The following is a 24,146-nucleotide window of genomic DNA, read 5'->3' as shown; positions in this document are numbered from 1 at the left end:
ATCTTGTGGACGTTCATGCACTTTGTTCTCAACTCTGTCCTAGAAAGCTATCAAAACTTGAGAATAGAAGTGAAAAGATCTAAATAGTGATTCAGAAATTATAAATTCCAGGGCCAGTACTGTGGCACAGTGGGTTAAAACCTGGGCCTGTAGCACTAGCATCCCATATGGCCACCGGTCCAAGTCCTGGTTGTTCTACTTCCTATCCAGCTCCCTGCTAATTCACCTCGGAAAGCAGCAGAGGATGGCTCAAGTCCTTGGGCCCCTGCAACCACATGGGAGACCCGGAACAAGCTCCTAGCTTCTTGTATTGGCCCAGCTCTAGCTGTTGCAGCCATTCGGGGAGTGAACCAGCAGATGGAAGACCTTTCTCTATCTCTACCTCTCTCTGTAACTCTTTCAAATAAATAAAAATGAATCTTTTAAAAAAAATAAAGAAGGAAAGAAATTATAAATTCCCAAGGCTGGCACTGTGGCATAGCAGGTAAAGCCCCAATCTGCAATGCTTGCATCCCACATGGGCGCTATTTCAAGTCCTGGCTGCTCCACTTCAGATTCTGTTCCCTGCTAATGGCCTGGGAAAAGTAGCAGAGGAGACCCAGAGGAAGTTCCTAGCTCCTGGCTTCGGCCTGGCCCAGCCCTGGCTGTTGCAGCCATATGGTGATTGAAGCAGCAGACGGACGATCTCTCTGTCTATCCCTCTTCTCCTGTAACTCTGCCTTCCAAACAAAAATAAATAAATAAAATATAAAAAAAAATCAATTCCCAAAGCACTTTTTCATCAAAATCCCAGCCATGCCATACTTTCCCTGGACTAAACACACATATATGGCACACATATACACACAAGAAAACATGAGAACAAAAACCCTGAACACAGTAAATTTACCAACTATAAAATTTATTCAAATGAAACCGACCTGATCTCATTTTGAAATACCTGATGGTATCTTGACAACTTTTAAATGTCAAAAGAGTTTCAGGGAACAGCCAAAATATTTTAAGACTTTCATACATTTCCAAAATATGATTACTAAATTTTAACAGTCTTTTCTTTATACATGTGCAAAACTTTTAGAATCCAATAGGGAAATAAACCTTCATTTCAAATATCAGCTTTGAAACTGAGAAATAAAAACATATGCTATTTCCAGGCACTGGTCATAATAATAATAGCTACCATTCGTGCGGAGCATAGTGCCAGCACCACTCCAGCCACTCCCTGCAGATCCTGTATTTAAATCCTGCTGTCCTGCTAGGAAGCAGGGTCATTATTTGTGTTTTATAGATAAGGAAGCTGATCTAAGCGATTAAGTAAACTCACCCTGATGTCCTCAAGCAAGGGCTCAAAACCAGACTCTTGACTCCCTAGCCTATGCACATATTCTGTAAGCTGAAAATGTATTTCCAAAAATTTAGACCAATCGGATGACTTCTCTATAGAACAAATAACAAAGACTTGCTTGGAATGTCAAATTCAAAGGGGCAAACCTCTTTGACCAGGGGAAATGTGAGAGATTTACCTAGGATTTATATACTAATCTCTAGACTATCAAATGAAGTTACCAAAAATATTTTCATTTCTTCATTAAGGAAGAAACTACAATACTTGTATATAGATAGATACCAGTACTTGTACACAGATGCAAGGGTACCTAAAAAATTTCATGAGAACCAGAAATAAAAACATTTATTTTGGCAAATGAAATTTTGAAATTCATGCATATTTTTTCATATATAAGCATTATTATGCATCTCAAGACCCATTAGGAGCATGTATTTTTAGAAATACATGCATTAGAATAAACTTGTCTTTTAATTCCACTTTCCAGGATCTTTCTCAAGTACTCTTGTATACAAAGGGCTCCCCTTAGACACATATTAATATCAATTTCTTAAAATTTGACAGAACTATAAACTTAAGTTGGATCAGTTCTAACACCAAAAGAGTTTGTTCAGCTAAACTTTGCAGTATCTCAAAAACAAGGGGGAGAAAAAAACAGCTCATGTCAGCACTGTTGGAGAGAAACTGTAAATGGAAGAAATGTATAAAAAATTCAGCCAAGGCTTTGTAAATGCAGTTCTATTTCCTCTAATTGTCCAATCAAATCAACATTTCTTACCCTCGCTGAACTTGAGAAATAATTTGTTTTGCATTTCTCTATCATTATTCAGCTCATCTCTCTGTATGGTACTGCATGATTATATCAACAAGGAGTGCTGTCATTTAATAAGGTTTCTGGTAAAAACAAATCTATATCGTGCAACGACCTTGAATTTGACTATTTTGCAAACATGTATGTATTTTCATATTGTTTTTCTTTAATAAGTTTGGAAATGATTTTAAGGTTTGCTCACTTGTATATATTTTCTAGAAATACAAAATAAATCACACAGATATCCTACGGAAAGATGGTCTTGTAGTATTGCTCAACTCATATGGAAATTTAGTCAGTCATTAATACTCCAGGCTGTCTGTCATTGCCACCTCTGTGATAACTTACCTGAGAAATTTGAGACTTGATTTTTCACAGGAATAAGCAGCATAAGAAAAAATAGCACACTACCATCAATGCAGTACTGATTAACTTAAGTATTGAATGTGATTGCAGAATTCTGCATATTTTTTTATCAGAGAAGAAACATTAATTAAGAAAATAATAATAACTTTACTGATGTGTCCCATTTTAGTGAGTCAATAGTGACTTTTTGGGTGTTTCTGATTTTTCCATATACAACCCACTGGTGATACAGAGGAACACACCACCACCTGCCTCACGCAGCATACGTTCTCCTTGGAAATTAAGACAGCAAATAGGGGTGAACATTTGGTACAGTGGAAAGACACCACTCGGGCCACCAGTACCCCACATTAGAGCTTCTTCAAGTCTAAGCTCCCTTTCCAATCTAGCTTCCTGCTAACACACACCCTAGGAGGCAGAAGGTGATGGCTCATGTACTTGGGTCCCTGCCACCCACTTGGGAGATCTGGAATAAATTCTAGGCTCCAGGCCTCAGGCTGGTCCACTACTAGTGCAAGCATTTGGGGAATGAACCAGCGAATGGAAGATCTCTTTTTCTCTGCATTTTAAATAGACAGATAATAAATAGATCATTAGGAGGGTGAATGACACTGCAGAGGAGAAACAGAGCTCTGGATCTGCGTAACAAGGAGTCTAGGCTGGTGACAGGACTCCCACACCAGAGTCTCCTGTGGTGAGACCTGGAGGGTGAACAGGAGTCAAGCAGACAAAATGTGGAGACGAGAAACCAGGCTGTTCCAGGTCAAAGCAGTTATAGACAGGAAGGCCCAGGGGCTACAGGGGAAATCCACCAAGGCTAAGACTAGAATCCACGGTGTACAAAGGAGAATCATTCCTGAAGATGCTGATAGTGCTGCCTCCCCTCAACTGTCAGCATCTGTGGAGTTTTCCACAACTGAGGCCAGTGCATATTCTAGCATCACTCAGCGATTACTCCGCTCAGGGGTCTAAGGCCGTGACCCTTAGCCCCAGCTCCAGACCTTCCTTCGGGGACGGGAGGTTGCACTTTGACCCTCACGGCTTGGCTTCTTCCTCTCCTCACCCCTCTCCCTTTTCACCTTACCTCATACACAGGTGTTGACCCCAACAAATGTGTCACGTTAACCTCCCTCTGAGGCTGTGTTTCCAACCTGGGATCACATGTGTGTTGGGCTAAAAGCTGAAAGATGGACAGAATACAGTTTGTTCAGGGCCCTGTCTAGAATTCAGCCTAAGGGTTGAGAATAAAGGTGTGACAAGGTTACTAAACTTCATGACAGACATGCAAACTCTCAAACAGAATAGGGGAATACAAAGAGAGAGACAAAAGAAAAAAACCATCACCCACTACAGAATTTTTCCACACACCATGAGGCTGATGGCTAGCAGGGTGGACCTACTCGAAGCCTTTAATGAGAAGGAAATTACGTTATAATCATTATAGATCCATGCCTCAATCTGTATACAGGTTGTCCTCACACCAATCTTGCGATGCTCAAAGTTCTGAGTAGTACCAGAGACCCAAGATGGGCCTGTGTTAAAAAAAAAATTCTTACATGGAACCACATGAACCTGTTGATAAAGTGAGGATACTTCCAAAAGTTCATGGGAAAATGGATTTAAAAAATGAGTTTCTCCTGTAGAGGTGAAATTGACACTAAAACAATGACTTGATTAGCCCTTGTCCTGACTGTTGAGGAACAGTTTATTCTTTAGTATTTTCTTGTTCTACTTAATACCATTGGTTGAACTCAATTATTCTAAGGTGTTTTAACTTTAACTGAAAATGGATCCCTGTTAAAAATAAGAGTGGGAATAAGAGAGGGAGGAGATGTACAGTTCAGCACATGCTCACTTGGACTTACCCCTAACAGCAGAGCTAGAAACATGCCATGGACCCCAAATCCCATTAAGTTGGCAGGTACCAACGCCATCTTACTAGTTAAAGTGATCAGGTTAAGTTCATAATTGACCACAAAGATAGGATTGTCAAAGGGATTACATAAAGAAGACTACTGTCTGCTAATACTGATAAAATTAAAAAGGAGAGAATGATCCAACATGAGAAGTGGGATACACAGCAGACTCATAGAATGGCAAATGACCTAAACAGCACCCCGGCCTCAGAATCAGCCCTTAAGGCATTCGGATCCAGCTAAAAATCCCATGAGAGTTTCTGAGGCATGGAAAGCCAAGATACTCTGGCAAAAAAAAAATGACCTAAATGAAAATTCTCTGTGAGTGAGATCTCAGCGGAAAGAACGGGCCATCAAAGAAGACAGCGCCTTTCTCTGAAGGGAGGAGAGAACTTCCACTTTGATTATGGCCTTGTCTAAATAAGGCCAGAGTTTGTGAACTCAAGAGGCTTCCATAGCCTTGGCAGCTCATGACAAGAGCCTCGGGTGATTACTGACATAATAAACAAGAGTGTCAATTGTTAAATCAGCAACAGGAGTCACTGTACACTCTGTGTCCTTAATGTGTTATACTATGCAAATTAACAGTAAAACTAGTCTTCAAACAGTACTTTATACTTTGTGTGTCTGTGTGGGTGCAATCTGTTGAAATCTTTACTTAGTATATACTAAGTTGATCTTCTGCATATAAAGATAATTAAAAATGAATCTTAATGAAGAATGGGATGGGAGAGGGAGTAGGAGATGGGATGGTTTGCGGGTGGGAGGGTGGTTATGGGGGGAAAACACTACAATTCAAAAGTTGTACTTTCAAAATTTATATTTATTAAATAAAAGTTTTAAAAAATGGGTTTCTATTGGTATAAAAAAGCTCTAATTCATGCATAATTCTTTCATAACACACATTCTTCCATGAACATTCTGAAGACCTCTTATATTCATAGATTTAGGAAATTTACACCAAAATGTAGTTATTTTCTATTTCATTTTTTCTAAAGATGTTTATTTGAGAGGTAGAGTTACAGACCGAAAGAGGGAGAGACAGAGAGAAAGGCCTTCCATCCATTGGTTCACTCCCCAAATGGCTGCAATGGCCAGAGCTGGGCAGATCCAAAGCCAGGAGCCAGAAACTTCTTCCAGGTTTCCCATGTGATGTGGGGACCCAAGCATTTGGGCTATCTTCCACTACTTTCCCAGGCCATAAGCAGAGAGGTGGATTGGAAAACGAGCAGCCAGGACATGAGGCCCAGCCCACCGTGCCACAGTACCGGCCCCTATCTTCTATTTCTGTAAGTTTCAGTTCTCCATCATAAACAGGGATGATAATTCCTACATGGCAGGGTGACTGCAATCTAGCACAGGAACCAAGATACAGCAGACACATTTTTAAGATGTGTATTTTGTATTATTTTCCCAATCTCAGCTAACGGGTTTGTTAAACACAAATAATACTAATTCTTTCATTAGCTGGCTATGAATGCATGTGTTGAATCAAAATTGTCCTAGAAGGCAGTTTGAGATACTTGAATGGTATGCTTTAACAGCACGTGGCATGCTGCAATCAAAGGTGCCCTCCACTTACAAGGGAGCTAATGCCCGAGGGTGAATAGTTTCAGCAGCACAAGCACAAAGAAGAAAAATAACCCCTGACCATGGCGTCAGAACAGACTACATTTTCCACGTAGTCCCCTTCTGCAGTCAGAAATGAAGAGCTGGGAAAAGAACAGAATCTATCACATCATAGATAATGCATGCTTAGAAAAAAAGTATTTTACTTTCTTTTCTCTTTTTCCTAGTATAAAAAGGAAGGAGGAAGCAATTCTAGTTAAATCGGATGTTCTACAAACTCACCCTAATTGTCACCATCTCTACCTTTGTCGAAAGGCCACTGTGACCTAAGTCCTGGACAATTAGAACTTGTATGGCAGCAAGTGAGGGAATGAAAATTCATTCACTAAGATCTGCTTGATGGCCAGTTACAGAAACCAAATCTGCTTGCAGATGTGGAAATGCCCATGCTGGTTCTGGGTGTTTTTACTACTCTTGCACTATATATGGTACACTACCCAGCACTCCCAAAATACTGATTTTATATTTAGACAAAGAAAACAATTTTTTTAAAAAAAAGATTTATTTGAAAGAGTTACACAGAGAGAGGAGAGGCAGAGAGAGAGAGAGAGAGAGAGAGAGATCTTCCATCCTCTGGTTTACTCCCCAAATGGCTGGAGATGCACTGATCTGAAACCAGGAGCTTCTTCTGGGTCTCCCACGTGGGTGCAGGGGCCCAAGGACTTGGGCCATCTTGCACTGCTTTCCCAGGCCATAGCAGAGAGCTGGATTGGAAGTGGAGCAGCTGGGTCTCGAACTGGTGCACATATGGGATACCGGCACTTCAAGCCAGGGCGTTAACCTGCTGTGCCACAGCGCGGGCCCCAAAAACAATTTTTTGATATGCCAGAAGGTCAAGTAATGCCTGGAGCTGTTGCAGACAACTTGACAGCAAATTCCTTTGTAAAAGTGTTTCCTGTGAAAAATGGATCCTTTTGCCTCTTTACTGAGAATTTTGAAATTCATTTTCAGCTAATATAAAGTTACCACCAATTTCCTGCAAACCCAAACACAATTTTGAAGCCTCCAAATTATGATGACAAAGAAATATTTCCAATTTCACTTCAGTGTCAAGTGAAATGAAGAACATTCAGGACTCCCCAAATCATCATCATTCCTCTTCATCCAGTTCACACATACAGTAAGCAGAAATAAACTATTTATCAAATCCATATGGACGCTTGGAAATGTTAGCAACTGTGTTTAAAACAAAAATAAATTCAACCATGTCAGCATTTCAGGAACTTAGAGCCAAAGACCACAGTTCGAACATGCCAAAAATCTCATTCTAACCAGAAAGCATCTTCAAACTTTTCCAGAATGAATATTTTTATCAAAATGACCCAGACTCTGAAGAGCTTAATTGAACACTGGCACCCGGATGGAAACATTGACCTAAAGGCCTTGCCAAGCTGACAAGGCAGAGAGAGGGGTGTCACTTCCAACTATGTGCCTTTGCTTAATGTCGAGGTGGCAGATGAGCGATTAAATACAGAGAGGCGGGCAAGGTGGTGCACCACGTTAAGCTGTCACTTGGGATCTGTGCATCCCATATCACAGTGCTTGGTCTGAGTCCCAGCTACGCTGTTCTGATCCAGTTTCCTGTTAACATGCCTGGTCAGCAGATGATGGCCCAAGCACTTGGGTTTCCACCACCAATATAGGAGACTCAGATGGAATTCCAGACTCCTGGATTCAGCCTGGCCCAGAGTTCCAGGGAGGGAGAGAAATGGAAAGGGAAAGGGAGAGGGAGAGGGAGGGGCAAAGGGGGGATCTTCCAACTGCTGGTTCACTTCCTAAATGGCCATAATAGCTGGGACAGATCAGGCTGAAACCAGGAGCCTGGAGCACCCTCTGGGCCTCCAGTTGGTTACAGGGGTCCAAGTACTTGGGCCATCATCTGCTGCTCTCCCAGGTGCATCAGCATGGAAATGGACAAGAAGTGGAGTAGCTGGGATTCAAACCTGTGTTCCTAGGGATGGAGGCATTGCAGGCGGCGGCTTATCCTGCTGCACCTCAACACTGTCTCCAAATACCATGTCTTTATGAAACAACAGAAGTATCAAAGAAGGTGTTAAGCTCCTGTACTCACACAGGAACTTATTCCTGTGGCCATGGGGTCATAAATGTTCCCATTCATTGACACACACACTTACTCCCCAAACTTTCTGAACTCCCACTACACACACAGCACCTCTTCAAGGACTGGTGATTGCTTCACACAGTCTATTAGAGAGCCACAGAAACTAGAAGAATTACAGCTGTTCACAAAGTTACACCTATTTTCATTACATCATGATTATCTAATTTTTATACACATTAATGGAGTAAAATATTAAGAAAACATAAACTGGTTTTTCTGCTAAATGAATATATGTCCAGTTTCCAAAAATTATATTTTCAATACAAAGAAAGATTCGGTCTTCAGAGATTTTTATATTTGAAAGGCTGACGGACAGAAACGGAGAGACAGACAGACAGACAGACATAAATAAATAAATAGAGGAAAGAGGACAGAGACAGAGAAGTCTTCCAACTGCTGGTTCATTTCTCAAACGGCCACGATGACCAGGGCTAGTCCAGGCCGAAGCCAGGAGCCCAGAACACTAACCGGGTCTCTGAGGTGGGTGGCAAAGGCCAAGTACCTAGATCATCCTCTGCTGCTTTCTCAGGCACCTTCGCAGGGAGCCAGATCCGCAGCAGAGCAGCTGGGACTCAACCAAGTGTTCCAGTGTCGGCTGCCAGTTTCACAAGTGGCAGGTTAACCCACTGTGCCATGACACCAGCTCCAGCATCTACTTTTCAACAGAATTTTTTTATGAATATTTCAGTTATTCTGGGTTTTGAAAATCACTTTTTAAACTATAAGTGACTCTGTTCACTTATGCCTTAAGCTTTCTCAAGGAGAATTAAATGCATCAACTATAACCAAAAATGAGATTTTTCATCATATATGTATTATTTTGTTACTGTTTCATAGAAAATTTCATTTTTTCTCAGTAAATCCACTTCGATTTTTAAAAGAAAAGAGCAACACTAACTCCCTTCATTTTTTAAGGCAAATGTTAACATTAGTGAGATGTAGGTTATAAAGTTCTGGAAGATTAGCATTCATGCCTACTTTTTAACAAATTGCTTACATTTCTTAAGCAACTTCAATGTCCCCCCACCCTACACACACACACTCCTTTCTCTGTCTGGACTCAAGAGCCTGCCAAGTTCTCCAAGGAAAAAGTTTCATTTTACATAAAAACAGTCTGAAGATCTGATTTCCCCTGGGGTAAACTTGTTCCTTTGTACATAGATTAAAAGATATTTCCCATCGATTGAGTTACTAAGCCTTAATAAGCAACTACGGAACATTCCATGGTAAGAGATGTATATATTTCAGATGATCACAAAAATAAAGAGAGAGGCCAATTCCAGTCACTCAAAAAAAAAAAAAAAAAAAAGGAGCCAGTAGGTTTCTTTTCACTGCGTAAGTAGTGGGGCCTAAGTTGCATTCTCCTATTTGTGCATATGAAATATACTAGAAACATTATCCGCTGAAATCAGATTTAATGACTAAGGTAGTCAAAAATACACTTTAACTTGAGTATGCACAGATGCAAGGTCAATGCCAAGTTCCTATTTTAGAAGCTCCAGTCCCAAGAAAAGGACAGGCTACCCAGGGCCAATGGAGCAGGGCATCTATAAGTTATGTAAAATGATGAAGATTTTTAACTTCTCTGCACCTCTTTGCACATTTGAGATTGGAAGCCCATCTCATCAAAGTGTTATTTAAAAGAATGAGATGAATTATAACACACCTGTAGTCCAATATCTGACTAAACAGGTGCTTCATAGGTTACAGTTTTCAGTATTAGTATTTAAAAATTAAATCCACTGTGCACAGTATCAATCATATTTTTCATCTTCCGTTCTTCCCATTCAAAGTTACAAAGATTTCATTTTAATGGATAGGGAAGAACTGATCAGATTACTACATTTTCAATTTAATAAAATATGTATCTACACAGGAAGAGATTCAAATACCTGTAGATACAAAAAAAATAACAGAAAAATTTCAAGTAACTACATTTCATAAGAAAAATGGCATTAACAACATTAAAGTTGGTCTTGGCACTATCCATACTTGATCTTAGCCAAAAGGTCGAGAAGCGATTCTTGGCACTCTCTAATGAAAAGACATCTGTGTGTTGAGTGTGCAACCATCTACACAATGCTGTTAAGAAAGATAAATCAAAAGAATAACAAGGCAAATTTTCAAGAGCTACTCCAGCATTAAAAAATTTTCTTACTCTTTTCCTGAAAATGTGATTCAGTGAAACCAAGAACTTATCAGTTCAGACAGTGGCACATTTGTGGGATCAGACTAGAAATCCAGGTTGTCTAACAAGTCTGAGGCAGCCATAACACATCATGAATTCAATGAGGACCCACAGGGCCACAATCTGAAAAGTTCCAGAAAGCAGGTGAACCAGATGGATATATACAAGCAAAATAACAAACCTACAAACAAACACAATGCTGCTTTATTCCAAAAACAGCTCTTTCTGCCTCTTGCTATGATGTGTTCACAGTACTGGAGAAATATATTTCCATTCTGTTCATCTCTTTGCTTAAAGACTAGGAGGTGATGAAGACAGCAACAAACTAGTGGAAAGAGTAGACAACCCATGCTGTGAGCAAGAACTAATGGACACCAGAGACAAGACGGGGTAGAGAGATAATTCAATGCTTTAAAATGTTTGCTGAATTACATTTAGGGAAGAGCCTGGAGTTGTGGATTACGGTTGCATGGGGACTGCCAGGAAGTGGAAAGTTATAGATGGAAGGAGTGGGCTAAGCAAAACCTCATAGCTTCTCTACATACTTGAGTCTACCACAAATGTACATGGCTTTGTGTGGTCGACATTTGCAAAGAAAAATTCCTAAGGGAAAGGCTGTGTTCCTTACCAGTAATTCATAATAACTGTAAGTTAGGCAGCCAGACTACATAAGCTTCTCAATTCCCATCACAAATGGGAAGGTGTAGGAGCCGGCTCTGTGGTACAGTAGGTTAATCCTCCACCTGCACCGCCGGCATCCCATACGGACGCCAGTTCTAGTCCCGGCTGCTCCTCTTCCAATCCAGCTCTCCACTGTAGCCTGGGAAAGCAGTGGAGGATGGCTCAAGTTCTTGGGTCCCTACACCCACATGGGAGACTGGGAGGAGGCACTTGACTCCTGGCTTCGGATCAGCGCAGTGCCAGCTGTAGCAGCCATTTGGGGAGTGAACCAACAGAAGGAAGACCTTTCTGTCTCTCCCTCTCGCTGCCTGTAACCCTACCTCTCAAATAAATAAATAAAATCTTAAAAAAAAAATGGGAAGGTGTATGAGCAAACTGTATTTTTATGTGTAAGAGAGAGTGGGCACTTCACCTTACATGTGCAACAGACAGGCATCTGAAATCAAATGAGACACTGGGCAGTCAGTTAAGAGAGGAAATGGACAACTAGTACCGGCAACAAGACCCTCTGATAGTCTATTTGCTTTCATCTCTTGAACTTCATTCTCATTAAGGGGGACCTGAAGTCCTCAACAAGTAACTGGAGATTCAAGGAGAAACAGATACCCAAAGGTGCACCATCTGTCTCTCAAGACAGGGCAGCCACAGGTTGGGGCAGACATGTTCTGCAGATTGCCAGTCCACACACCAAAACCTGGAATCCTGTAAATCAGCAAGAGAACCTGCCCCTGCAGCAACTGCTTCTTGTGCTGCTGGAGGGACAAGAAGGGCAGAGCCCAAGCCCAGGAAGACGGAGAATGGCTGGGAGGATGAAGAGCCTCCTGGTGACACTAAGGGGTCCTGTACAATAGCTCTGAGATGGCCAAGATCACAACTTTAGATGTTCTGGAGCTAAAAGGTGACCTAGATGTTCACTGGAGTGGAGTGGGACAGCTAGAGATATGGTCAGATCAGTCCTAAGCAGCCACGGAATATTTGTGTATTTGCAAAATCTGTCTCTCTCTCTCTCTCACACACACACACACAGTTCTTTCACTCAAACATCATACTGAACTTCTATAATAAGAAAATCTCATTTTTCTCTTTGTAAAGAGCCATGAGATTATAAAATGACTAGATTGTGTAACTAGGAAGTTATGTAGTGCCTAGATTATGTAACATCTAAAAATCATGGATGCATTTATTTTCTTTCAACCTATGATGTAATTCTCACTGGAAAACATGCATAAGTTATGAGGTGTTTGCACATGTAACATTTCAAAACTGGCTAGCAAAAGCCCTGATCGGCTGTTACATAAGGCATTCTTCCATACATGAAACTCAATTACTAAAGGAACATTAGCTTGGCAACTCAAAGTCTTTAAATCACAGAACATTTAGTAAACCAGAGTCATATTGACACTAACTGTTTCCATCTTACTTGGTTTTAGCTCATTAACAAGTTTCTTTTTGCTGGTTTCAAGAATCCAATTTAATTTTGCTAAACACTCCTAAGGATGCTAAGGATCACTATATTGTGAAACTAATGAGCAACCCACAAACTGAATAACAAATTGGATATCATCACAACCCAGGCCATTTCATCTCTTAGACTTCTTCTAAGTAGTCACTTCCTTCTGTGGCTGCAACTTTCTACCAGTGCAACTCTCGAATGCCACCAACCAGACAAGTTCTCTGGGTTATTATGGCTCCCAGGACCCTGTCCTCCGTGCAGGCTTCAATCCTCTCTGTGCCATCCCAAACCCTGAGCTGACTATTTGACCTTTTCATCAAACACCCTCGAATCTCCACTTAGCAGGTCCTCTGCCATACCCATCTCACCACTCTCTCCCACAGTCATCCCCTTATCTGCTGTCTCCACTTCTCAGTGACGCAAGAACTAGCAACTCAACTACAAATTCATACCATGCAGTACAGCTGGATACTCAGTTCAGTACGGCAAGATTTTTATTCATCTTTTTCATCTTTGATAAGCAGCTGTTTCAAACTTCTGCCAGTTTCAAGTCTCTAAACCATTCCCCCTATTCACCCAAGAGATGATTTATCTCTAAACTGATAAAAGTGAAGGAAATTTACATTGAATTTTCTCCCTTTTACCTCAAACCTAATATCCTTCCTCTTTTCTTCTTCTCAGCAAGCCTAGGAAAATATGTTCAAACTGATTTTCATGCACATTTTCCCAGCACCTGCTACAAGCCAAACATTTCACCGGGTATGCATCTGGCAAAATCAACAGTCTCAGTCATTTAAGTCTGCAACCATACGTAGCAGAGTCTAACGAGGACTACAGAAACTGAAATAGGTTAGTCTACTACGATGCACAAGGTGACAGTGGAAGGACTTACAAAGGGAGGTGAATTGCCCAGTGCAAGTTAAGTCTCGCTCCAACACCCGTTCTTCAGTCTACCACTGCAAGGGGCAACTCCAGGAGAGCAATTTCCTTTAGCGTCAGTCTCTTCTCTACACTCTCAGGCTAACAGCCCACTCAGTGACTTTACTCTTACAGAAAAAGTAAAAACAAAACAAAACAATAAAATAAGCCCACTTCATCTCAACCCACTGATGTAACAAACAATGACCCCATCTACTGTCAATTATAAAGCAGGTACCTTAACATATCAGCTGCTGCCTCTCCCTTTTCTGATGATATTCTTCTAAATTGCTACTTAAGAAACTGCTTTCTCAAATATTACTACTGCAGCCATTACTTAACTTAACATGATGTCTTCTACAATGGAGGCAGATATTTTCTGATTTAAAAAAAAATGCATGTTCCTAAACTTGCTCCAATATGTTTTATTATTTAATATATGTGATGGTATTATGAAATAACACATATGAACTCTCAAAAATCTTTAAATGGTAAACCAACAAATATGTTTTACACTCAATTTAACAGAATCAAGACCAACAGACTTTAGAAGAAAAAAATTCAATTACTGAACACTATTCCTTCTCTTCTAGAATAAGGTCCAATATAAAACATGAGGCTAAGGAAAGCCAGAGTTTGTTTCCTATGAGCATGTAATGGACATGACCACCCCAGTGCATCGTCTCATTCAGGCATCCGTTCCAAATGCTGCAGAAGAACTCAGGTATGATTGTTCATGGAAACTGGATGGATTCACTGCTTCCCTTAGTCATATGCAATTTTCTTGCCACTCATCTATAAAACTCTACCAAGTGCTGAGTTTTCAAATATCTGCATGCTAATGTGATCATGAGGAAAAATAGAGAAAGAATGAAATGCTAATGCTTATTACTATCTAGTAAATATTTCAGAATCCCCATGGAGCACACTTAACGACTATATTGTTGGTAACGGAACTATTTTTCCTCACTTGGTTCCAATCACTAACCACGACTTTAAGAAGAGTACAAGAAGTTGACAGAAATGGTCTCATGGCTGAGTCCCTCCCCTGTGATTGGTCATCACTGTTCCCTAGGCTGGCAGGAGCCACATCGCTGCTGTCAATGGCCTGGGAGCCCTAGACCCTCCGGATGACACCCAGGTGAAGGAGCTGCTGCCCTGCCGAAATCACGCCCGTCCAGACCCTCCCCGTCTCTGCCTTCCCCAAATCACGTCTATTTTTCTCTTTGTTGACAACAATCTGATGTGCCTGGAAACTGCTTCAAGTGCCTATGTTCCACTTGGGATCATTTTAATACTTTAGCAGATGGTTGGAAAAGATTTTTCTTAAAAGGAGCCATGACCTCTAAATCACTTTGCCGTATTTCTTCACTGATATATAAAATACTGCTGAGGTGACTGCAGTGGCTTTTCTGCCAAGGAGTCATTAATCAACCTGGAAACAGATACCACCTTCATTTTCCACTGTGTAGGGATTATCCCAATTACCCAGGATAGCCCTCTGGGCTTCCCTCAAACAGACCTTGAGACAAGAACTTGGGTTAGGTTGGGCTCCTTTGGATAGCTGATTCAGGAATCCATCCTAGAGAACCTAATTTAGGGAGTGAGGAAAATCTGACTGAGAGGAGTATGAGGGCCAATAAAGGGAATGGGATGGAATGGTGGAAGTCACTGCTGGGCTCAATCCTCCTGCAACTCCCAGAGGAGACCCAGTGAGGGGAAGGGAAATGATGCACCTCTGTTCCCACTCCAGTCCTCCACTGGGTAGAGGGTGCTCCTTGGAGAGTTCCACCCCCAGCATCCGGCAGCGCCTGACACTTGAGATGGGAAGCTGTCAGTGGGCCTGAAAAACATCCACCGCAAGTGAACTCAAGAGGTTGGACAAGGTCAAATTAACAGCATCGGCTACAGCAACTGATCACCCAATTCGCTGCTTTTATCACATCATGCTATTCTGATTTTAAAAAAAAAAAAATCTCTGCCAGGTCTGTCATCAAATATAACCAACTACACTTACATTCCAGCGCTTAACTCCTTCTTCTTTTTTTTTTTTTTTTTTTTTGACAGGCAGAGTGGAGAGTGAGAGAGAGAGACAGAAAGAAAGGTCTTCCTTTGCCGTTGGTTCACCCTCCAATGGCCGCCGCGACCAGCGCACTGCGACCAGCGCGCTGCGGCCGGCACACCGCGCTGATCTGATGGCAGGAGCCAGGTACTTATCCTGGTCTCCCATGGGGTGCAGGGCCCAAGCACTTGGGCCATCCTCCACTGCACTCCCTGGACACAGCAGAGAGCTGGCCTGGAAGAGGGGCAACCGGGACAGAATCTGGCACCCTGACCAGGACTAGAACCCGGTGTGTCAGCGCCACAAGGCGGAGGATTAGCCTAGTGAGCCGCGGCGCCAACTTTAACTTCTTCTTATCAATGACCTCTGTGACACCCAATTCCATGTTTCCCGTTGTCTACAGGGCAGCTGAGCTTCTCTTGGGGTCGCTAGCCCTCACTCATCTGCCCAACCTATCCAACCCTCCTGGCCACCACCTTTTCCAAGGAGTCCACTTCCACCAAATAGCCTCTCTTTCCTACAACAAACAATGACCCTCTCTAGATTTAATGTTCCCCACACAGAACATATCTCCCCTCCCTCAACACAAATTCTGTGCCCCCTTTTGAGATCCACACTAGGAGCTACCAACAATGAAGGAATATTTTCCTTAGCTACCCTAGTCTCAATGGTAAACCACACTACTTGAAAAGATTTGTTTTAGATGAGGACAGGCATCCCCAGGCAAACTTGAGTGAAATCAATGTACCTTTCTTAATGTCTTCCAACACTCACTTTAGTAGTGCCCATTAACCAAGGATCACTAGGAATACACCCACAGTAGATAAACAGAGCTTTCGTTAGCAGAGGAGAGAGCACATCAGATATGCAGGCATCTTAAAAAGAAATTGGCAGATTATTAATATACGATTTATGTTTGTTTGGGGTGTTTCCAAAGAGGATTTAAGAATATAAAGGTCAGGTTTAGATTAGAAGCTATTGGGAATTAATGCATTGCATTCATTCAACAAGTTTTTTTTAAAGATTTATTTATTTAATTGAAAGGCAGAGATGGAGATGATGGAGATGATGGAGATGATGGAGATGGAGATGAAGGGAGATGGAGATGGAGATGAAGGGAGATGGAGAAAGAATTGAGGGAGAGGAAGATGAGGGAGAGGGAGAAGGAGCTGAGGGAGAGGGAGAGAGGGAAGGAATACATCTACCACCTACTGTTTCACTCCCCAGGCCAAAACCAGGAATTTCTTCCAGATCTCCCACTTGGGTACAGGGGCCCAAGGGCATGGGCCATCTTTGGTTGCTTTTCTCAGATGCATGAGCAGGGAGCTGGATCAGAAGTGGAGCAGCCAGGACTCAAACCAGCGTCCATATGAGATGCCAGCACTGCAAGTGGAAGCTTAACCTTCCGTGCCACAGCATCCACCCCCTCACAACAAATTTTATCTAGAAGGCTCTTCAGACATCCACATCACAAGTCACAGGTTCTAGTCCTGCATTTGCTTCCAAATTAGACTTCCTGTTTCCTGGGAAGCAGTAGTGATGGCTCAAGTACTTGGGCTCTGGTACCCACACAAGAGACTGAGACCAAGTTCATGTCTTGTACCTGCCCAAAACAGGCTGTTGTTGGTATCTGAGCAGTGAACCAGGAGACATGAGATTCCTTCATATTCATTCATTCTCATTGTCGCTACCTTTTGAGAAAATAAATTTTAAAAACACAAAGGAGGCGGAGGATAAAGGTTGAGTTAAAATCATCCAAGCTAAAGCAATAGCACTCATTCGGGACTCACAGCAGTCAGAGAGAGGCGTTTTTAACTCCTCGTGTGGTTGGGGAGTGCTTTTGTCCCAGACGTGTTTCAGACATGCTCAAGAAGTAGCCCTGATTATTTATGGTAATCAGACATATTTATGTTCAACTGGAACACTGTAGCTTGGTAGCTGCCAAGGCCAACTCTTTCTCAAAAGTTACTCCAAAGATACCAGTCACTACTGAATTAATTTCGGATTTATTCTAAATATAACGATAATGTAAATGTTATAATTTATCACTCCAGCTTTCTGGCAGACATCATGCACATAAGAAATAAGACACACTGGACTCTGACACAGATCCATGAGCTCACGGTCCAAAGGAAAGGCAATGTCAATGCTGACAAAGTAGAATGAGCATAAAAAGTGCCAAATGTAAGTAAGGAAAAGTCACTGAGTTAGTGCAGGGACTGGAGCTGCAACCTTCATTCTGGAAGCTGTCCGGAAAGATGTACCACCAGCAATGGATGTGGGACAATGGCTAGGACTGACCATTTGGAAGGAGGCGGCTGGAGAATGCCATTCCACAGTTGGCATGGAAAGGTACAACCTTGAGGCCGGTACTGTGGCGCAGTGGGTTAAAGCCCCAGCCTGAAGTGCTAGCATCCCATATAGGCACTGGTTCTAATCCCGGCTGCTCCTCTTCCCATCCAGCTCTCTGCTATGGCCTGGGAAAGCAGTAGAAGGTGGCTCAAGTCCTTGGGCCCCTGCACCCATGTGAGAGACCCAGAGGAAGCGCCTGACTTCAGATCGGCGCAGCTCTGGCCATTGCATTGCGGCTATCTGGGGAGTAAGCCACTGAATGGAAGACCTCTCTTTGTGTCTCTACCTCTCTCTGTAACTGTCTTTCAAATAAATAAAATAAATCTCAAAAAAAAAAAAGTACAACTTGGCATAACATATTGGGGAGCCAAACATCAAACACTGTGGATAGAAAAGTTTGATTCAAAATACTCAAAAACATTGAGTTTATTCTCAAATGCAAGAGTGTCATTTTGACATCTCTGAAATAGGTAAGTGCAAAAGGTGATTTTTGTTCTCTACTAAGTAAACCGAGTAGTGAAGAAAGTCAATTATACAAAAACTTGGGACTTTAGTTAACGACTCCAACTATAGAAATGCAAGGACAATGGAAATGAAATGCAAGTCGATTCAAAACAATGTAATAAAGTTATACATCTATTCCTTGAATGTAAGGTATTGGAAAAAATTCAGAATGTTTTCCCAGTAAAAGAGGAAGCCAAAGCCCAGTACCAGAAATAAAACCAAACTACAGCTTCCTGGGTCTTCTGTTAACCAAGAAAACATATGAATTCAACACTTCTTATCTAATATGTTTTTAGATTTATTTAAGTGGGAAAGACAGAGATCATCCATCCATTGGTTCACTCTCCAAATGGCCGCAAATGCTGAGGCTGGGCCAGGCCAAAGCCAGGACCAGGAATTCCATCTGGGTCTCCCTCACAGGTAGCAGGGCCCAAGCACACTGACCATCTTCCACTGCTTTTCCAGAAGCATTATCAGGGAGCTGGATCTGAAGCGCAGCAGATGGAACTCAAACCAGTGCTCCAATATGGAATGTGCCACAATGCCGTTCCCTTCTTGTATAATATTTTAATTATGATTTCCTGAACACATTTCCACATACACATGGACTCGCACACAATTAATGCTACTGCTATTAAAGATAAAAATCTTCAGCTAATTTACTGAGGAAACTCATCACCCTAAACAGTGATGTGTAATTTACTACCATCCTTCACAAATCAACACGTTAATACTATTTGTGTCAATTTACTTCTTTCTAGTTGGAAACTGAAATAATCCATAAATTGCTTATAAATACTGCTAGGTAGTAACAGTGAAAAGCTAACAGTTTTTGTGAAACAGAGAAGGGAAAGTAACCTTCAATCTCTGAGTAGAAATACAATTTAAATGATTACTTCAGTAGGGGAAAAAATGACTAACTTCTGATCTAAAAGTCTGTGTCCCTCCCAAAATTCCTGTGTTGAAAACCTTCCCCTCCCCACAAGATGGCGGTATGAGGAAGTGGGGTCATTTGGGAGGTGATTACACCAGTAGGGCTCCCCTCATAACTGAGATCAGTGACCTTAGAAGAGAGGCCTGAGAGAGCCTGTCCGCCCCTCTCCCAAGTGAGGGCACACAGGGGTCCCCTGATGAGAAACAGGCCATGACCAGACACCAAAGCTGCTGGCACCTTGATCTTGCATGTTCCAGCTTTCTGAACTGACAGCAAGAGATTTCTACTGTTCGTTAAGTTATACACACAAAGCTAACAGCACCTGCACGGGCTAGGACAGGAACCCACTGAAACAGGGCAAGCAAGGGTTTGAACAAGGCAGCAGAGGGTCAGGACAAACAATCCACAGAGTTACAAACGCACAGTATTCTGTAAACATACGAAAATGCCTCTCATCTTCTATGAAGGTAGTGATAAGACAGCAGGACTTCTCTCACTATTTAGATTGGCTGAGGCTGGGAAAGCTCAGTGCTGGCAGGAGGGCATGGAATAGTTACTTCCCTTTCCAGAAACCAGGCCCTGCCCGGCGGGAGGTCAACAGCCATTTGTGAGGACAAGGCGACAATCCTAAAAAATACTTAAGCTGCTCATGTCCTGTGGCCCGAGACTTCTACTTGTAAAATTTATGGTGGTAGGTGTTTGGCACAGCAGTTACGTCACTGCTTGGAACACCACATGTGACATCTGAGTGCCTGGATTCAAGTTCTCGCTCCTTCACTTTCAATCTAGCTTTCTAAGGTGCACCCTGGGAGGCCACGGGTTATGGCTCCTGCAGTCAGGTCCCTGCATGCACAGGGAAGACTTGGATTGAGTACCAGTTCCTGCCTTCGACCTAGGCCAATCTCAACTACTGTGGATACTTGCATAGTGAACAATGGACAGGAGATGTCTTTCCCTCTCTCAGAAAAAAATAATTAAAAACATTATAGAAAAAAAAAGATAACCCAAGTCCTATTAAAACAGGTAGAGTTCTATTATTAAATTACCAATCCCACACATGTACATTCATGCAGCTACAAAAATAATATTATTAACTATGTATCTGTATGGAAGATGCTCTCTCATTATCTGTTAAGAAAAATCCAACTGCAAAAAAATGTGTGTAGAATGAACCCATTTACAAAAAGTAATAAAACCTAACTATTTGCATAGATCAAACAGCCAAAAAACAAACTTAGCTGTGGTGTTATTATATTTTTATTTCAAGCAGGACTTATTTTGCTGTAACAGTCATTTTTGGCAACAAGATATAAAAGGCATGTAACTCCTCATTCCTGAAATCTCTCTAATGTCTTTTGATAAAAACATCTTTTAGTACCAAGGCTTGTATAAAACTGCAGTACAAAACCACATTCCTGATTTCACAGCACCAGGTAAGACAACTGGAAGAATGAAGGTGCCACTGTAACATTTTCTTAAGTAACTAGAAACGTCATAGGGTAGCTCCTCACTAATGCTCATAATCAAAGAAAAGCTTCCACGAAAATCATTTAGCTGTTACTGATAGGCCTGCTGGATGGCACTGAATTCTGTCCAGGTGACTAAGCAGCCAGGGAATGGCTACACACAGTGTGGGAAACCATCAAAATTTGAAGCCCATCTCTAAGTCAAGGCAGAAGTTTATAGCACTACGGTGGTGGTCAAATATGATAGGTAAGCAGCCTTAGAGATTGTCACAGTTATCGCAACTACACGTTCCAGCAAAGAGGAATGGGGGACTCAGGCAGCAAGAACCGAGAGAGCAGCACATCTGTCCCCAGCCCTGGAGCGACGGGTATCAAGTAAAACCCTGGGCAAAACTCTCGTGGAGAATGAAAACCAGCCGAAGTTGCACAGTTCAACTGGGTCACTCAACACAGACTACAAACTGGCTTTTAAAATGTGTAAATCTAACACCTGCCTGTGTTTCATCTCTCCCACTGAAATTCTGTTAGTTTACCTATCTTGCTGACCTATGCATGTCTATCTTGTTGATCTATGCAATCTCTTCCCTCAGTAGTCACTAATAAAAATTATCCTGATACTAAAGCTGCAAAAAGGAAGTCAGCTAAACAATGCACCAAGCTTTATGAAGAATCTGTACGATGCAGATAGCAGATTCCAGATAGTAAGCCCACTCCTCTATCTCAGTATTTCTCAGCATCAAACTGCTGACATTTTGCACCAGTAACTGTCATGAGGGGCTGTCCTGTGTGGGGTGGATGTGCAGCAGCTCCTCTGGCCTCTACCCACTAGATGCCAGCAGCGCTCCCTTACAACTGTACCAACCAAAAATGTCTCCAGATACTGTCAGATTTACCCTGGGGGATAAAATTACTCTATTAGTACTACAGATACAAATATATAAATGCCAGTAAAATCATTAGTAGGTCTCAGGAAAGTGAGATAAGGGAATAAAGATACTGTGAAAAGTGCAAAATAATGATCAAAATAAATCTATGATGAAAAATTTAAAAAGACATCCAGCAAACTTCTAAAAACCAGGTAATGGTTACCCAGAATTGCTTTCTTCTTGAAGACACTTAAGAAACACATTTTAGGGGCCAGCGTTGTAGTGCTGCATCTTAAGCCATGCCTGCAACAGCTGACATCCCATATGAGTGACAGTTCAAATCCCTGATGCTCCACTTCCAATCTGCCTCCCTGCTAACCCAGAACAGAAGATGGCCCAAGTACTTGGGGCCCTGCCACCCATGTGGAAGACCCAGATGAACCTCCTGGTTTGTGGCTTTGACCTGGCCCAGCCCCTGTCCATTGCATCTCAGCATCAGTTACGAATATGATGATGTTTTCCATGGTAAGACAGAATTGAAACTGCAGTGCAGGGGATGGTGTTGTGGTGCAGCGGCGACACCACCACCTATGGCACAGCATCCCATATGGGTGTCCAGATGCTCGCCTTTCAAACCAGCTCCCTGTTGATGGGCCTGGGAGGGCAGCAGAAGACAGCTGAGGAGCTTGGCCCCAACTCTCCCTCCCCGCCCCCCACACACACGGGAGATCCAGAAGAGGCTCCTGACTCCTGGCTTTGGCCTGGCCCAGCCCCAGCGGTTGCAGCCATTTGGAAAGTGAGCCAGCAGATGGAGATCGATCTCTCTCTCTCTCTCTCTCTCTCTCTCTCTCTCTCTCTGTGTGTGTGTGTGTGTGTGCGTGCACATATGCATGTGTACCTCTCACTTTGAAATAAACAAATTTAAAAAAACCATGGTACAAAAATATTTTTGTAATCCATGCAAAGTTTTCCTGTAGTAGAAATTTTTCATTAGCTTTTTGAAGACCCCTCATAGCTACAATAGGGTGAGTAATCACACGAGTTACCTTCTTGAAGGCAAGGACCCATCAAAAGTACCTGTTCAGGAAGCACGAATACAAGAGCTATCCCAGGAAGGAAGACTGCAGCAGAGGTCAGAGAGGCAGGAAAGCTGAGAGATCGGCAGCTGGTCCAGTCGCCTATTCATTCATGCCAGGGTGTGCTTTACTGCTCAAGTGAGTCATCCTTCTCACTTTTTAAAAAAATTTGTAGGGCTGGCACTGTGGCATAGTAGGTTGAGCTTCCACCTTTGATGCCAGCATTCAATATGGGTGCTGGTTCGAATCCTGGCTGTTCCACTTCTGATGCAGCTCCCTGCTAATGTGCCTGGGAAAGAAGTAGAGGATGGCCCAAGTGCCTGGGCCTCTATATACATGTGGGAAACCCTGAAGAAGCTTCGGGCTTTGGACTGACCCAGCTCCAGCCACTGAAGCCATCTGGGGAGTGAACCAGCAGATGGAAGACCCCTCTCTATCTCTCCCTCTGTCTGTAACTCTGCCTCTCAGATAAATATTTTTTTTTTAAGATTTTATTTATGGCCGGCGCCGCGGCTCACTAAGCTAATCCTGCGCCTTGCGGCGCTGGCACACCGGGTTCTAGTCCTGGTAGGGGTGCTGGATTCTGTCCCGGTTGCCCCTCTTCCAGGCCAGCTCTCTGTTGTGGCCAGGGAGTGCAGTGGAGGATGGCCCAAGTGCTTGGGCCCTGCACCCCATGGGAGACCAGGAGAAGCACCTGGCTCCTGCCATCGGATCAGCGTGGTGTGCCGGCCGCAGCGCGCTGGCCACGGCGGCCATTGGAGGGTGAACCAACGGCAAAGGAAGACCTTTCTCTCTGTCTCTCTCTCTCTCTCACTGTCCACTATGCCTGTCAAAAAAAAAAAAAAAAAGATTTTATTTTTTATTTTAGAGTTAGAGTTACAGTCAGAGGGAGAGACAGAGATAAAGGTCTTCCCTCCATTGGTTCACTCCCCAAATGGCTGCAATGGCCAGAGCTACGCCAATCTGAAGCCAGGAGCCAGGCGTTTCTCCAGGTCTCCCATATGGGTCTTGGGCCATCCTCTACCACTTCTCCAGGCCACAGCAGAGAGCTAGACCGGAAGTGGAGCAGCCGGGACTAGAACTGGTGTCCACATGGGATGCTGGTGCTTCAGGCAGAGGATTAACCTACTGCACCACGGCACTGGCATCAAGTAAATAATCTTTAAAAAAAATTCTTTTTTCAAAACTTTTCACTGTTTGAAATTTCCTAATGTTTTTACATTTATGCATTAAGAAGATATTACTGGTCACTAAATGTTACCTCTGCATGTAATACACTATAAAACCCTGATCAAAGTGCTGTGGCTCAGCATGTGCAACTATGAGGAAACTTTAAAAGGTTGGTAGAGAAATGGAATTAAGATAAATTTACTTTGGCACAAAAGATTTTTGGAAGCCATGCATAGTTTTTATCATATGCATACTCCATAAACATTCTGAAGAATCCTCATGTGTTT

General features: G+C 42.5%; 1 protein-coding gene, 1 long non-coding RNA gene and 1 pseudogene across 15 annotated transcripts in view; all 3 read right to left on the bottom strand.

Moving 5' to 3' along the window:
- LOC149121989 (uncharacterized) overlaps window positions 1-24,146 on the bottom strand; it is a 473,114-nt gene that overhangs the window by 118,039 nt on the left and 330,929 nt on the right. The window lies entirely within an intron of this gene.
- Window positions 1-24,146, bottom strand: part of BICC1 (BicC family RNA binding protein 1) — a 336,500-nt gene that overhangs the window by 99,296 nt on the left and 213,058 nt on the right. The window lies entirely within an intron of this gene.
- On the bottom strand, window positions 10,047-10,211 carry LOC127484299 (U2 spliceosomal RNA; annotated as a pseudogene).

The sequence above is a fragment of the Oryctolagus cuniculus genome, chromosome 15 (genome assembly GCF_051225735.1).
Source record: "Oryctolagus cuniculus isolate XC-2025 breed Fujian yellow rabbit chromosome 15, ASM5122573v1, whole genome shotgun sequence".
NCBI classification, from domain to species: domain Eukaryota; kingdom Metazoa; phylum Chordata; class Mammalia; order Lagomorpha; family Leporidae; genus Oryctolagus; species Oryctolagus cuniculus.
The sequence above is the reverse complement of the archived record's forward strand: the minus strand, read 5'-3'. Positions and strand labels throughout refer to the sequence as shown.